This window comes from Lissotriton helveticus, chromosome 7 (assembly GCF_964261635.1).
Source record: "Lissotriton helveticus chromosome 7, aLisHel1.1, whole genome shotgun sequence".
NCBI lineage: Eukaryota > Metazoa > Chordata > Amphibia > Caudata > Salamandridae > Lissotriton > Lissotriton helveticus.
The window spans coordinates 1,848,510,813-1,848,525,186 of NC_136068.1; positions in this window are offsets into that span (position 1 = coordinate 1,848,510,813).

Consider the following 14,374-nt stretch of genomic DNA (forward strand, 5'->3'; position numbering starts at 1 on the left):
AAACTTGCAATTTCTTAAGTCCGCTCGTACGCTGACAGCTCGGCAATTGCGATGGTCATTATTCTTCGCAGATTTTGACTTCGTAATCACCTTCCGCCCTGGGAAGAATAATGTTAAGGCAGATGCATTATCCCGAATTGACTCCATTGCCTCCGAGAAGAAAAAAGAAGAGCAAAGTATAATCCCAGAAGAAAAAATCATTTTGGCCATGGAGACTACTGAAATTACAAGTCAATTAAAAGAAGTCATGCCTTTGCAAGAAATGAAAATTTGGTCTTTGGAGGAAGAAGGTCGAGAAATCAGGAATGGTCTTCCTTATCAGGATCAACGTCTGTATTTACCCACACCAGAGCTTCAGGAAAAGGCCTTGGAATCCTGTCATGATCATTTGTTGGCAGGACATAAAGGAATTCATAAAACGACAGAGTTGGTGGAGAGACATTTTTGGTGGCCAGACATGAAACCGCAGATACGACAGTATGTTACTACTTGTGAAAGATGTTTGAGAGGAAAATCAGATAGGAGACCACCTCAGGGCAAGTTAAAACCATTACCTGTCCCACCACATCCTTGGCATACAGTGTCAATGGATTTAATAGTTGATTTACCCTCAAGTCAAGGATTTACTACAGTGTTAGTATTTGTAGATATGTTCTCTAAGATGGCACATTTCATTCCCTTAAAAAAGGTCCCGGATGCCCCTTTTTTAGCACAACTATTTTCTCAACACATTGTGCGTTTACATGGAATTCCCAAGATTTTGGTTTCTGACAGGGGCACACAATTCGTTTCCCATTTTTGGAGAGCTTTCACTCGCAAATTGGGAATAGACACTCGCTTTTCCACCAGTTACCATCCAGAAACAGATGGCCAGACAGAAAGAGTGAACCAGGAACTCGAGCAGTACCTCCGACTGTACCTTTTGGACCAAAAGATGGAGTGGTCTGAGATGGTATGGGCGGCAGAGTTTGCTTATAATAATGCGGTTCATTCGTCCACTGGTTATTCTCCATTCTATGTGAATAGTGGTAGACATCCCACTTTAATTGTGGAAAAAGAGGAAAGTCCTGTCCCTGCAGTTGAAAGGTTAGTTTCAGAAGTTCAGAAATCCCTTGTTCAGGTTAAGGAAAATTTGATGAAGGCAAAAGAATCCTATAAAAAGTATGCAGATAAAAAGAGAAGAGTAGATCCAGTCTTTCTTCCGGGGGAAAAGGTGTGGTTATCAACAAAAAATCTGAAATTGAAGGTAAACCGAAAATTTCAACCCCGATTTTTAGGTCCATTCTCTGTAGAAAAGATGTTAGGGCCAGTGACTGTTAAACTGCATTTACCTGCATATTTAAAGATTCATCCCACCTTTCATGTTTCTCTGATAAAGAAAAGTCCACCCAATTTAAGAGTTCGTTTAGTGCCCAAGCCAGTTCAGGTAGATTTGGAGGAAGAGTTTGAGGTACATAAAGTTTTAGATTCAAAGATCAAGAGAGGCACACTGTACTATCTGATTGATTGGAAGAACTTTGGTCCTGAGGAGAGATCGTGGGAGCCTTGTGAAAATGTTCATGCCAAAAGATTACTTAAAGAATTTCATAAGGCAAATCCTACCAAACCCCGGCTGGGGAGAACCTCCTTGGTGGGAGCTACTGTCAGGATCCGTCCTTCTTCCCTTAGTGATCAACGCCAAAAACGATCGTACAGGCTCAGACACCCATGCTGGAAAACTTCGTTGAGGCTGCTGTTGGCAGAATTGCAGCGCGCAGCCATCTTGGAAAGGCAGCGAAGGTTCCGTTCTCAATGGAGGTCAGCAGTCTAGCTGCCCTCATCACTTCACGAGAGTGTCTTCCCTTTGCGCATGCGCGCACTGAGAACGACGCACTTCAACTGACATTCTTCATAGAGAGAGAGCGTTTCCCTCACGCTCTCTGTTTCAGAAAGCAAAAGAAACTTCGAATTTATCGTTTGGCAGCAGTATTCTGTTTATGAGGGAAGTAAGAATTATGCGCTTGGTGTAAGTGAGAAAAGGCGCATTCTAATTACCTTTCTTCCCTCAGGAATTTCGTTTTTGGCAATTTTCACCTGGTGAAGTCTTCATATCCAGAGTCCAGTAAGAAGGAGCGGTCAGAGTCGGGTGTCTTCAGTCAAGAGAAGCCCCGTTGTAGTCAAGTAAGAGTATTTTGGGTAAAAGTAACGGCGCAGACATCAAGTTGAGAGTGTTCGAGTTCAGTTACATGAAGGCAAGAGAAATGCATTTTAAGCCTATGTGAATTTTCAATGAATTGATGAGTTCGTGCAAGGAGCAAGAGACTAAAGTTATTTAGAGAGTTCTTTCTTGAGAAATACAAACCTATGAGGTAACAGACGTTCTTTGAGAAACCCACTGAAGAGAATCTTCAAGAAATCTTTGAACTATTGAGTTAATCTACCTGCTGTGGATTAGAGACTTTCTTTGGATGAAGGTTTGAACTTAACGCAAAGAGAAGCTTATAGCTCACTCCCTCAGTGATTCTTCCAATGACTCAGATGGTAAACTAAACATCAGACAAAGCAGATAGAGAGTGGCTAGCTTCTTAGGGCACATTGGTAAGGCACAGGTTCTGCTTAAGGGGGACACTTAGTATAGATAGTCTGTTTTAGTTTTTAAGAGGTTAACCCTGTTCATTCCTTTTTAGAGCGAGAATTGCCAGATTGACCAGAGGCAGGCTCAGTGCAGAAGAGAAGCAGTCTCTCTTGTTTTGTCTTCCACTTCCCCTTTCCCTTCCCCGGGCAAATTCTCTGGACTGGAACTTATCAAGACAGTCTTTGGAGTTTGGTTGGTGGGGGTATTGGGGCAAGAGCATCTGTTCCTGAGGGGACCGCTTCAACGTATCCTTTATCTGACACATTCTTTAAATACAAATAGCCCTTCCTTTCATACAGTCTGCCACTAGCCCCATGCATTTATTATTGTTACACAATCATCCCCACATTCTCATTCCACTAAATAAGTGATTTATTTCATAGCAAACCTGTCCCCCCTATCCACATGCCACCCAGCATTCCATCAATGCCTCACATGCACTATGACTAAGGAGGCCATAGTTCTCCCAGATACTGCTAGGGGTGATTTACAAAGGCACAGCTTTCATTTGTGGAATTTAGAAATGAAATAAAAAATAAAAAAACGATTTTCCCCAGCTGGGGTTTGAACCCTGGTCAAAACTCTCTCAAAGCCCATCCGAACTAACAGTGAACCATCTATTCTGCTAAAATTTCCCCAGCCAAAGGCATGTATGTCATAGAATAATGATGTCGGTCCTTCCTCTATTTCTATTGTCTTTGGACTTTAGATACCAGAAATCTTCTCTCGATTTACATTCTTTAAATACAAATAGCCCTTCCTTTCATACAGTCTGCCACTAGCCCCATGCATTTACTATTGTTACACAATCATCCCCACATTCTCATTCCACTAAATAAGTTATTTCTTTCATAGCAAACCTGTCCCTCCTATCCACATGCCACCCAGCATGCCATCAATGCCTCACATGCACTATGACTAAGGAGGCCATAGTTCTCCCAGATACTGCTAGGGGGTGATTTACAAAGGCACAGCTTTCATTTGTGGAATTTAGAAATAAAATTAAAAAAATTTAAAAAAAAGATTTTCCCCAGCTGGAGTTTGAACCCTGGTCAAAACTCACTCAGAGACCCAGTGAACTAACAGTGACCAATCTACTCTGCTGAAATTTCCCCAGCCAAAGGCATATATGTCATAGAATAATGATGTTGGTCCTTCCTCTATTTCTATTGTCTTTGGACTTTAGATACCAGAAATCTTCTCTCGATGTACATTCTTTTAATACAAATAGCCCTTCCTTTCATACAGTCTGCCACTAGCCCCATGCATTTATTATTGTTACACAATCATCCACAAATTCTCATTCCACTAAATAAGTCATTTCTTTTATAGCAAACCTGTCCCCCCTATCCACATGCCACCCAGCATGCCATCAATGCCTCACATGCACTATGACTAAGGAGGCCATAGTTCTCCCAGATACTGCTAGGGGGTAATTTACAAAGGCACAGCTTTCATTTGTGGATTTTAGAAATAAAATTAAAAAAAAAAATTTAAAAAAAAAATGATTTTCCCCAGCTGGAGTTTGAACCCTGGTCAAAACTCACTCAAAGCCCCTGTGAACTAACAGTGAGCCATCTACTCTGCTGAAGTTTCCCCAGTCAAAGGCATGTATGTCATAGAATAATGATGTCGGTCCTTCCTCTATTTCTATGGTGTTTTCGGACTATTGCTGGTACAAACACTCGTTCTATTTATATGCTTTAAATACAAATATCCCTTCCTATTTTACAGTCTGCCACTAGCCCCATGCATTTCCAATTCTTACACAATCATCCACAAATTCTCATTCCACTAAATAAGTCATTTCTTTCATAGCAAACCTGTCCCCCTCTTACACATGCCACACAGCATGCCAACAATGCCTGACATGCACTATGACTAAGGAGGCCATAGTTCTCCCAGACACTGCTAGGGGGTGATTTACAAAGATATAAAAGGATGTCGTCAGCTTAGAGCGAAATGCGATCCTCAAACTCCGGGGTCCAGCTGATACCCCTCATCGAGGGCTGCCAACGCAGCCAGGCAGCGAGCGGTTCCAAGGCCAGAGCAAAGAGGAGAGGGGACAACGGGCATCCCTGTCGCGTGCCTCTCCCCAGTACAAAGGGGCCAGAGACTTTGCCATTCACCACTCCCTGGGCCAGCGGCTCCTCGTATAACAGTTTTACCCATCTTATAAATCCCGGGCCGAAACTAAACTTTGCGAGCGCGGCCCAAAGGTATGGCCACTCCACCATATCGAAGGCCATTGTTGCATCCAGGGATGCCAAGATGGCCGGATCACGTATGGACGCCACTCTCGCGAGGACTCCATGGAGACGCCGCATGTTGAGTGTGGTATTGCGATGTGGAATAAAGCCGGACTCATCAGGATGGACTAAATCACCAATGACTGTTATCAGGTGATTCGCCAGAACCTTAGCCAGAATCTTAGGCTCGGCGTTCAAAAGTGAAATGGGCCTATAGGATGTACAATGTTCTCGCGGCTTTCCCTCTTTGTGGATAACTACAATGGTTGCGAGCATATGATCACGGGGGAGGAGGCTCGCATCACGCGATTCAAGAAACATAGCCCGGCGATATGGCGCTATCTTTTCGGGTCTTAGTTTGTAAAGTTCAATGGGGAGGCCGTTTGGTCCCATCGCTTTGACTGAATGCACTGAACGGATCGCCAGCGCAATCTCATCAGCAGTCAGTACAGCATCCATCAATTCCCTGTCTTCGTCAGCTAGGCGGGGTAAAGCTACGTCTCGCAACAACAAGTGCCAGTCCTCTTCGGGTCTGTCCGATACGGGAGAATAAACCCCCTGATAATATTCTGCGAAGCGTTCCACTATTTCCACTGGGTCAGTAACTCTCATACCACTCTGACTTTCAATCACCGGAACCACCCGACTCGCTCTCTCCTTCTTGTCCAGCCATGCAATCAATTTACCTGCCTTATCCCCAACATCATACAAACGCCCCTGCTGCTCTCTACTCATGGATCTGGCAGTGTCAGTGACCAGTGCTTTATAATCACTCTGTTTGAGACTAAGAGCATGAAATTTCTCCTGAGTAACATCATGTTCCAAATCTTCTTCCAACTCGTCTATTTCGGATTCAAGTCGGATTACTTCTTCATGTTTACTCCTCTTGGCACAGGAAATCAACGACAAAGCCTGCCCACGGATAACTGTTTTGAAAGCCTCCCAAAGTGAAACAGCAGAAGACACTGACCCCAAGTTTTCAAGTAAATAGTGCTCTATAGACTTAAGCAATGCTGCACGGGTCCTAGGGTTGCGGAGGTACCATGGGTTTATGGGAGCTAACCTCCCTTCTGCTCCAACACCAGTATCCAACACCATGAGTAGCGGGTAGTGATCTGAAATGCCACGAGGCAGATGTCTAACCTCCTTAACCATCATGGCCTGCGCCGCTGGCATCAGTACATAATCAAGCCTAGAGAGGCTGCCATGTGCCCCGGAGTGGAAGGTGTATTGTGTCTGCCCAGGGTGTAGCAAGCGCCAACAATCTACTAATCCCAAAGTGTCCATAAGCCTACTCAGCCAAGCCTTTGATCCTGGCAGGTCCCTAGGTGGATAACGATCTTCCCTCCCACAAACAACCGAATTAAAGTCACCACCCACTATCAGGAATCCTTCCGGGAGATTCAGAATTACTTTACCGATATCTTCAAATGTGGACGATTGCAGACCAGGTGGGACATAAACAGACATTAGAAGTATGGTCTTGCCCTCCCATCTGCCCACTATTACTGCATAAAGTCCCCTGTCATCATAAATCACCTCGTCAATTTCCAAGGGGAGGGAGGCTCTGATCATTACCCCCACCCCCGAGACCTGGAGGTGAAGCCCGAATGAGCGACACGACGATAACCTCGTCTGTTCATGGCTGAGCAGGAATTTTCTATAAGGTGTGTCTCTTGTAGCAGGACCACATCTGGTGACATTCTCTTGAGTAGTTGGAGAACCACCCCTCTTTTAATTCTGTCCCCAAGACCATTGACGTACCATGACATTAGTCTCAACCCCCTATCCCCCATCCCAATAGTGACCACCACCCCATCCCAGAGAAAGACGCATTACCAGTGGACAATAAGCAAACGATACGGCACCTTGTGTAAAACCAAATCAAACCCCAACACCCAACCCCCGCCCCCCAACCAGAAAACCAAGCATCTACCCCCCTCCCTGCACCCCTGCGTCTGACCCATCAGCCACCCCAACTTGCAGTGTGCCTGTCGCCCCACTCACTAACTAGTCTACAAAAAGAAACCCCAGAGGAGGACGAGTCCCTGTCCCTCCCGCCACCTCGTAGTAGCAGCAAAACACATTTATACATACGATATGCGACCCCCAGCAGTACACTATGCAATAGTTCAGGGAACCTAGTCAATATTCCTTATTCTTGCGCCGATCCGCCGTCTTCCGTACCCCCAGAGCGGTCTGCCGGATCTCTTCTCACGGGCAGAGTGCCAAGCCAGTCACTAACCACATCTGGGCGGTCAAAGAAAAAGGCCTTGTCCTCATATTCGACCCGCAACCGTGCAGGGAAGAGCATAGCGTACTTCAAATCCATGTCTCGCATCCGCCTTTTTAATCCTTGAAATCCCAATCGTTGTTTTTGGACAGATTGAGTGACGTCCGGGTAGAAGCTCACTGTAGTATTCTCAAACTTGACGGGTCCACCCACTCTCGAGGCCTGCAAAATAGCGTCTCTATCGCGGAAGTTGAAAATCCTAGCGATAATAGGACTTGGTGGGGCACCCGGCTTCGGCCTCCCGCCCGGCACTCTGTGCGCCCGTTTCACCGCGAAGAATTTACTCAAGCCTTTGGGGGCGAGATGATTGAGGAGTAGATCTTCCACAAAAAGATCCGTTGCGGTTTCTTCCAAATTTTCAGGAATACCAATAATGCGTATGTTATTCCGCCTTGCACGACTTTCGGAATCCTCCAATCGGCGGGCGAACTGTTCGTTGGCAGTTTGCAAATTACGGACCTCCTTTTTTCAAGTCAGAAACGTCGGTAGTGAGACTGGCTGTCTTCAAATCTAGGGATTTGACCTTTTCGTTCGTTTTGTAGAGGTCCGCCCTGATTAAGGTGACATCCACAGCCACGGTATCCAACTTTAAAGCCAGAGCCTCGTATTGTTGTCCGTTTGAAGTTTTCATGCCAGCAATGGCGCCCATGACGACTTGGAGGGTCAATTCCTCTGGGTCTTCAAAAGTCACATTCGCCCCTCCGGTAGTTTTAGGGATGGTACCGGGTGATCCCCTCGGCTGGGTGAATCGTTCGATACTATCCGCCTGCGTCAGACTGCCCCTGCCGGTGAACTTGGTCTTCCGCCGGTCTCCGTCTTGCTTGCCCGCCATATTGGGTTCTGTGCCCCGGAGGGCCCTGTGCGACCTGTTGTCAATATCCGCACTTCATAGCCCACTAGAATTCAAATGTTCAGGTTGAGAAAGGGTTTCTCCCGGTCCGCACCAAGTACTTGCGGTAGATACACTGCAGAGTGAAGCGCCCGGCGCAGGCCGATGATCAATCTGTCGATAACACCCTCGCTCACCAGTGAGGTCTCAAAAACGAAACCGAAAGTTGACCAGGGGCATCTATCCCACTGCAGCTAGCCGTTGTTGTTCAACTACTGCCTGGGTATTGGTGCCACTTGAGCTCCATGCCCTTCCACCACTGTGGGCCAGAAAGTTGCGATCGGTGTAATTCAGGTTCCCAATGTCCAAATCGATTTTGGAAAGCAGCTAGTGCCTCTGCCGGGTCTGCACTTCAATATTCCATCCGAATAATCCGTATTCGTTTCAGTATATATGTAGGAGGCAGCGAGGGTCTCGGGAGCTCTTAGCTCACGCCGCCATCTCGGATGCTCGCGAAGCTTTTCCCCATGTACCAATCTTAACTGAAGACATTAACCCTCCAACGCATCAGGTGAAATTGTGTACGTGGCAGCCCAACAGCTGTGTTAATTAAACACAGCTCATCATTACATACCCCTCTTTGCTCGCTGACTCGCAGCATGGTACACTGTATGAATCTACTCTTAACAGTTGTCGTCTCACAAAAAGATATATGCTTTAATAATTCCAAAAATCCGATAATGTAACCAGCAATCCTCCAAACTCCCAATCTGAGATAACAGTCAAAACAATCCTGGGTGGTGCGCTGCAAACTGCTATACTTTAGAGTACAGTCCTTGTTTCTAGCGTCTCAGGTGCTCCCCATGCGCAGGCAACATACAATATAGTTGGGGCAAACTTCATATGTTAACTCAGGAATATTTCACAAATCAGCAATAAAATATACGTTTCAGTCGTACTGGTTCCCTCATGTATTTCAGTGTTCAACACAGTATTGAGCAAATACTGTGGATTAGTAACAGCGTGCATCTCAGGTGTCTACGCGTCTAGCAACAGCATTCCCCCACACATACACCCCAATACCTCAATTCATAGTCCATACAAATACAGGAGCTTGCAGCGTTTATGCAATCAAGTACGCCGTCTGCTGGTTGACATCCACTTTTCCTACTGAATCCTGCAAATTCTGTAGGCCATATATCTGTTCGTCATCACTCGACATGTCTCATTGGCTGGATTTAGATGCATTCTCTTCATCCGGGAACCCCTGATCTCTGCAACTGCCTGCATGGTTTCTTGCTGTCCGCTCAGGATCAGCTCCGAGCGTGGACCCACAAGTGGCAAAGGCGGTGTCCTTATTCTCGTATACCGTTGCTCTCTCCGCCAGTTGCGAAAAGGGCCTTTCAGTTTCGGTAGCCTTGTTGTTGTGGCCATGTCCCGAGGCCCCACATTGGTGAAGGTTTCCAGCCAGTCCTCCGCCTGATGCTGATAAGGCTGGCCCGCTATTAGCACGTATTCTCAGAGATTACCCCCCACATCCCCCGATCCATGAGATAACCACTAGCGCTGGGGATACCGTGAATACACAATGGGATATAAATGCAGCATTTTGTGAATATTGCCAAGACTTGTACCAGGTCCCTCCCCCCATTGGTGGAAGACCCCTTGATGTCATTTTGAACAGGCGCACAGTTCCCACAATTTGAAAAAACAGCGCAGGACGCTCTATCTGGCACTATCACAAGGTCCGAAATCAAGGCAGCCATCAAGAGCCTCCCTCAAAACAAGGACCCATGTCTGGACGGCCTCCCGTCCGAATTCAATGCCACGTTTGCGGATACTCTGGTGCCACAACTAGAGAAACTGTGTAATGCTGCGCTGTTCTCGGGGTCATTGCCACCCACCATGAGACAGGCACTCTTAATGTCTCTCTCCAAACCAGCACGCCAGGCAATGTATCTTTCAGAGTTCCCCCCAACTATCTCTAATCACTACAGACTACAATCTATTCAGTAAAGTACTGGCTGGCTGCCTACTTCCATATTTACACAACCTAATCCAACCAGATCAATGTGGGTTTGTACCAGTGCAGTGCACTTCACTTAACATCAGCAGGTTTTACCATGTTATGACTGCAACCCCCAAGGAGAGAGCCCACGCAGGTTGTATCACCTTGGATCTGAGACAGGCATTCGATATGCTCATATTGGACTACATATTCCCAGCACTTGAACTATTTGGCATCCCGCCGGGTTATTTAATGTGGGTCAGGCTCCTGTACAAGGACCCCACGGCAAGGGCCCATACAGGGCGACATATCTCGGAGGAGTACCCGGTTTGAAAAGGCGCACGGCAGGGTTGCCCACTGTCTCCTCTGTTGTTTGTGCTGGCCCTGGAGCCTTAGCCCTTAGGGTACGGTTATCGGCTGTACAACCGGCCATACGTATCGGCCAAACAACACACATTATCTCCGCATACACGGATGACATCATTCTGTATGCTTAAGACCTCACCTCTCTATCACTGGCCACAGGCATTTTTTATGCTTTTGCGTTGCTTTCGGGCATCAGAATTAATGTCAGTATGTATTATGCCTTTTTTCCCGGCAAGGGGATTGCCCAGAGACGGTTCAGTTTGGCCCTCATTCTTTAAAAGTCGCAGCACATACTTTAAAATATCTGGGTATACAGATTTATCGCTCAACACCAAACCTCATTGACGTTAACCTAGGTAAGGCTATGCGCTCGCTACACTCACATGTAACCTTCTGGTCCTCCCTACTGCTATCATAGATGGGCCGAGTGGCAATTTCGAAAATGGTAGCCCTCCCCTTGCTACTGTATTTCTTAACCAATTTGCCGGTTGTGATCCCGACCCTGCTGCTTAACTATGAACATCACTCTTTCCGTTTTGATTTGGGGAAGTGGCCACCGCAGAGTAGGACTGAATAAGCTGCAACTGGACACTGATAAAGGGGACTAGGTTACAGTGGCTCTCAGATTGGCTGTCAGGGCGTAACTTACATTACATTAAATTATTCACCTGCCGATGTGGATCGCGGACGGGTTCATACTCTGATCCTACCAGAGGCTAAGATTCCGACCGATGCTCGCTGCTTTTACGCACAGCTCTCATTTATTAGAAATAATCCACACACTACACACGTGGCTGCCTCCCTTACTCTTACACCATACCACTACTTGGGATCCTGACCCCAAACGGCCTCCTCACTAAACTGAGACTGCTCCCCTGGGCGGAAGGCGGTTTAGCTAGACTGGGAGACCTATTTCACAACAGCACATTTATGGAACACGACAATTTTGTCTGGAGCAAAGGAGTCACGGATGCATTAGATTTACTACATGCCACACTTCTGCAATATGTAAAGAAACATTGGTCCCCCCACAGGGAGAAACCTCCCCACCATGAAATGGTCTTCATAACCTACCTGATAGTGAATGGCCGACACCTCACCAACTGGCTTTACAGAGGCATTACTAACCAAACTAGAATTTCACAGAATGTTTTAAGCAACAAATGCAACGAAGACTTGGGTACAGACATGATGTATGGGGACTGAAGCAGGTCCTTGGCATACCCTTTGAGAATCCCACGGAATGCCAAATTCAACTTCATTCAATACATGTTTTTGCAGAGGGCATATCTCACCCTGCACCGACTGCAGCATATCTTCCCAGCCACACAGCACTGCTGTCCTAGATGTAAAATATAAGATGCTAACCTGCTATGTATGTTATGTCAATGCACCGTGATTATGTCTTACTGGTTAGAATTGTTATCACTGATATCAGCTACGGTTGGTGTCCCCATTCCGCGTACTCATGCAGTATTCCTTTTGGGATTGATGCGGCTCCATAAGGCGCAGAAAGAACAACTTCGCTTTATAGACTTGCCTCTACTCCTGACTAAGCAATCCATTACGATGAGGTGGAGGTCGGCTGGTCCCCCACAGCTTCATGGCTGGCATGGGGTAGTGGTGTAATGAAGCGTGTCGGAGAGTGCTGCTATCCGCCTGGAGGAAGACCTGGGTTTGTGAACAAAAAATATCTCTTTAGACTGTGTCAGTATCCTGGAGTCGTTGAAGGCTCTGGCCCCGCTGCCATTGCATGTAGCTCGAAATTAGCACCTGTCTTATTATATACAGCATCGCCGTATGATCCCCTCCCCACTTGCCACCCCGCTCCCGCCTCCCAGCTGCTCCTCCCTCGCTCCGCCCCCCGCCACTATCTACTTATGACAGATGCATTTACGTGCAGCGTTCACGCGCAGCGGGCGCGCCCTAAGCGCGCCGAAGGTGCGCCAAAGGTAAGCCCGTCTACGTCCATCCGCGCCTTGACCGCGCCTAGCGCAAGACCCCCTGGCCCCCGCAAAAACCACTCCACCCGCCTAACGTACGATGTCGCAACCCTCTCTGCACTTAACACCGACGGACTCCCCGACTGCCACCAAGCCGCCCCAGGACACACCCATGGACCCTTCACCTGCCAATCCTGCAAGTTCTGCTGCATCAGGACCCACACTGCAACCACTACCGCCAAACAGAGCCCAAACAACAACCACCTAAAGTGGATCCTGCTCAACACGCGCTCGGTCCCCAAACACGCCATTGAACTATGGAACCTACTCAACACCACATCACCGGATGTCGCCTTTCTTACAGAAACCTGGATGAATGCCTCATCAGCGCCCGACATCGCCGTAGCCATCCCGGACGGATACAAGATCATCCGAAAGGACCGCATCAACCAAACAGGAGAAGGCATCGCCATCGTCCACAAGAACACCATCCGCATCACGACCAGCTCCGACGACACCCTCACAGCTGCCGAACACCTTCACTTCCAGATACACACCGACCCCAAGACCACACTTAGAGGCACCCTCATCTACAGACCACCAGGACCCCGCACACAATTCAGCGAAGACATCACCGACTTTATCAGCCCACACGCCCTCCCCTCCGAGGACTACATTCTCCGAGGGGACCTCAACTTCCACCTGTAGAAGAACAACGACAGCAACACCACCACCCTTCTGGACAACCTCGCTAATCTCGGACTCAAACAACTGGTAAACACCCCCACCCACCACGCCGGACACACGCTGGACCCAATCGTCTCCTGCAGCAAGCACGTTTCCTTCAACCACGCCACAGGACTCCACTGGACAGACCACAGCTGCGTCCACTTCAACTTTAGAAAGACCACGACCCACCACCACCCACAACAAGTCCCCCGCAGAAACTGGAACATAATTACCACTGACCAACTCACCACATCGCTAAACCAAAACCCTCCCGCCAAATCATCGGACCCAAATCAAGCAGCCGTCAATCTCGCACAATGGATCACCCACTGCGCTGACGAATTAGCGCCCCTGAAAAACCATCACAACAACAAAGGTAGCAAAAAAGCCTCCTGGTTCAATGACGACCTCAAGAACTCCAAAAAGAACTGCTGCACCCTCGAGAAAACGTGGCGAAAAAACCCAACCACAGACAACATGACCGCCCTCAATGACGCCACCCGCAAAGACCACCAGCTGATCCGATCCTCCAAGAAATCAGCATTCAAGGATCGAATCGACAACAACGCCCACAACAGCAAGGAACTCTTCAGCATCGTCAAAGAGTTTACCAATCCCAGCGCCGTCTCCAACGACATTACTCCCTCTCAAGACCTCTGCGACTCACAAGCATCATTCTTCCACAGCAAAATCGCTGACATACATAACATCTTCAGTGACCAGTCCACCCCCCTTACTACCAAACTGAAGCCCCCCACCACCACCCTTTGCACCTGGAACCCGATCAGCACCGAAGACACCATCCGCTTGATGAACTCCATACACTCCGGATCACCAACCGACCCATGCCCCCACCACATCTTCAACAAGGCTGACTACATCATAGCACCCCATCTCGGGGATATCATCAACTGCTCCCTCAACACCGCCACCTTCCAGGAAAGCTGGAAACATGCCGAACTCAGTGCCCTACTAAAGAAACCTACAGCAGACCCCACTGAACTTAAGAACTACCGCCCCATCTCGCTCCTCTCTTTCCCTGCCAAAGTCATAGAGAAGACCGTCAACAGTCAGCTCTCCGCCTTCCCCGAGTCCAACGGCTCCCTTGACCCCTCTCAGTCTGGCTTCCGAGCCAAATACAGCACCGAGACCGCCCTCATCGCAGCCACAGAGGACATCAGAACACTACTCGACAACGGGGAAACAGCTGCCCTCATCCTCCTGGACCTCTCCGCAGCGTTTGACACGGTCTGTCATAGCACCCTAGTACAACGCCTCAGTAACACCGGGATACAAGGAAAAGCATTGGATTGGATCATCTCTTTCCTCGCCGGAAAAACCCA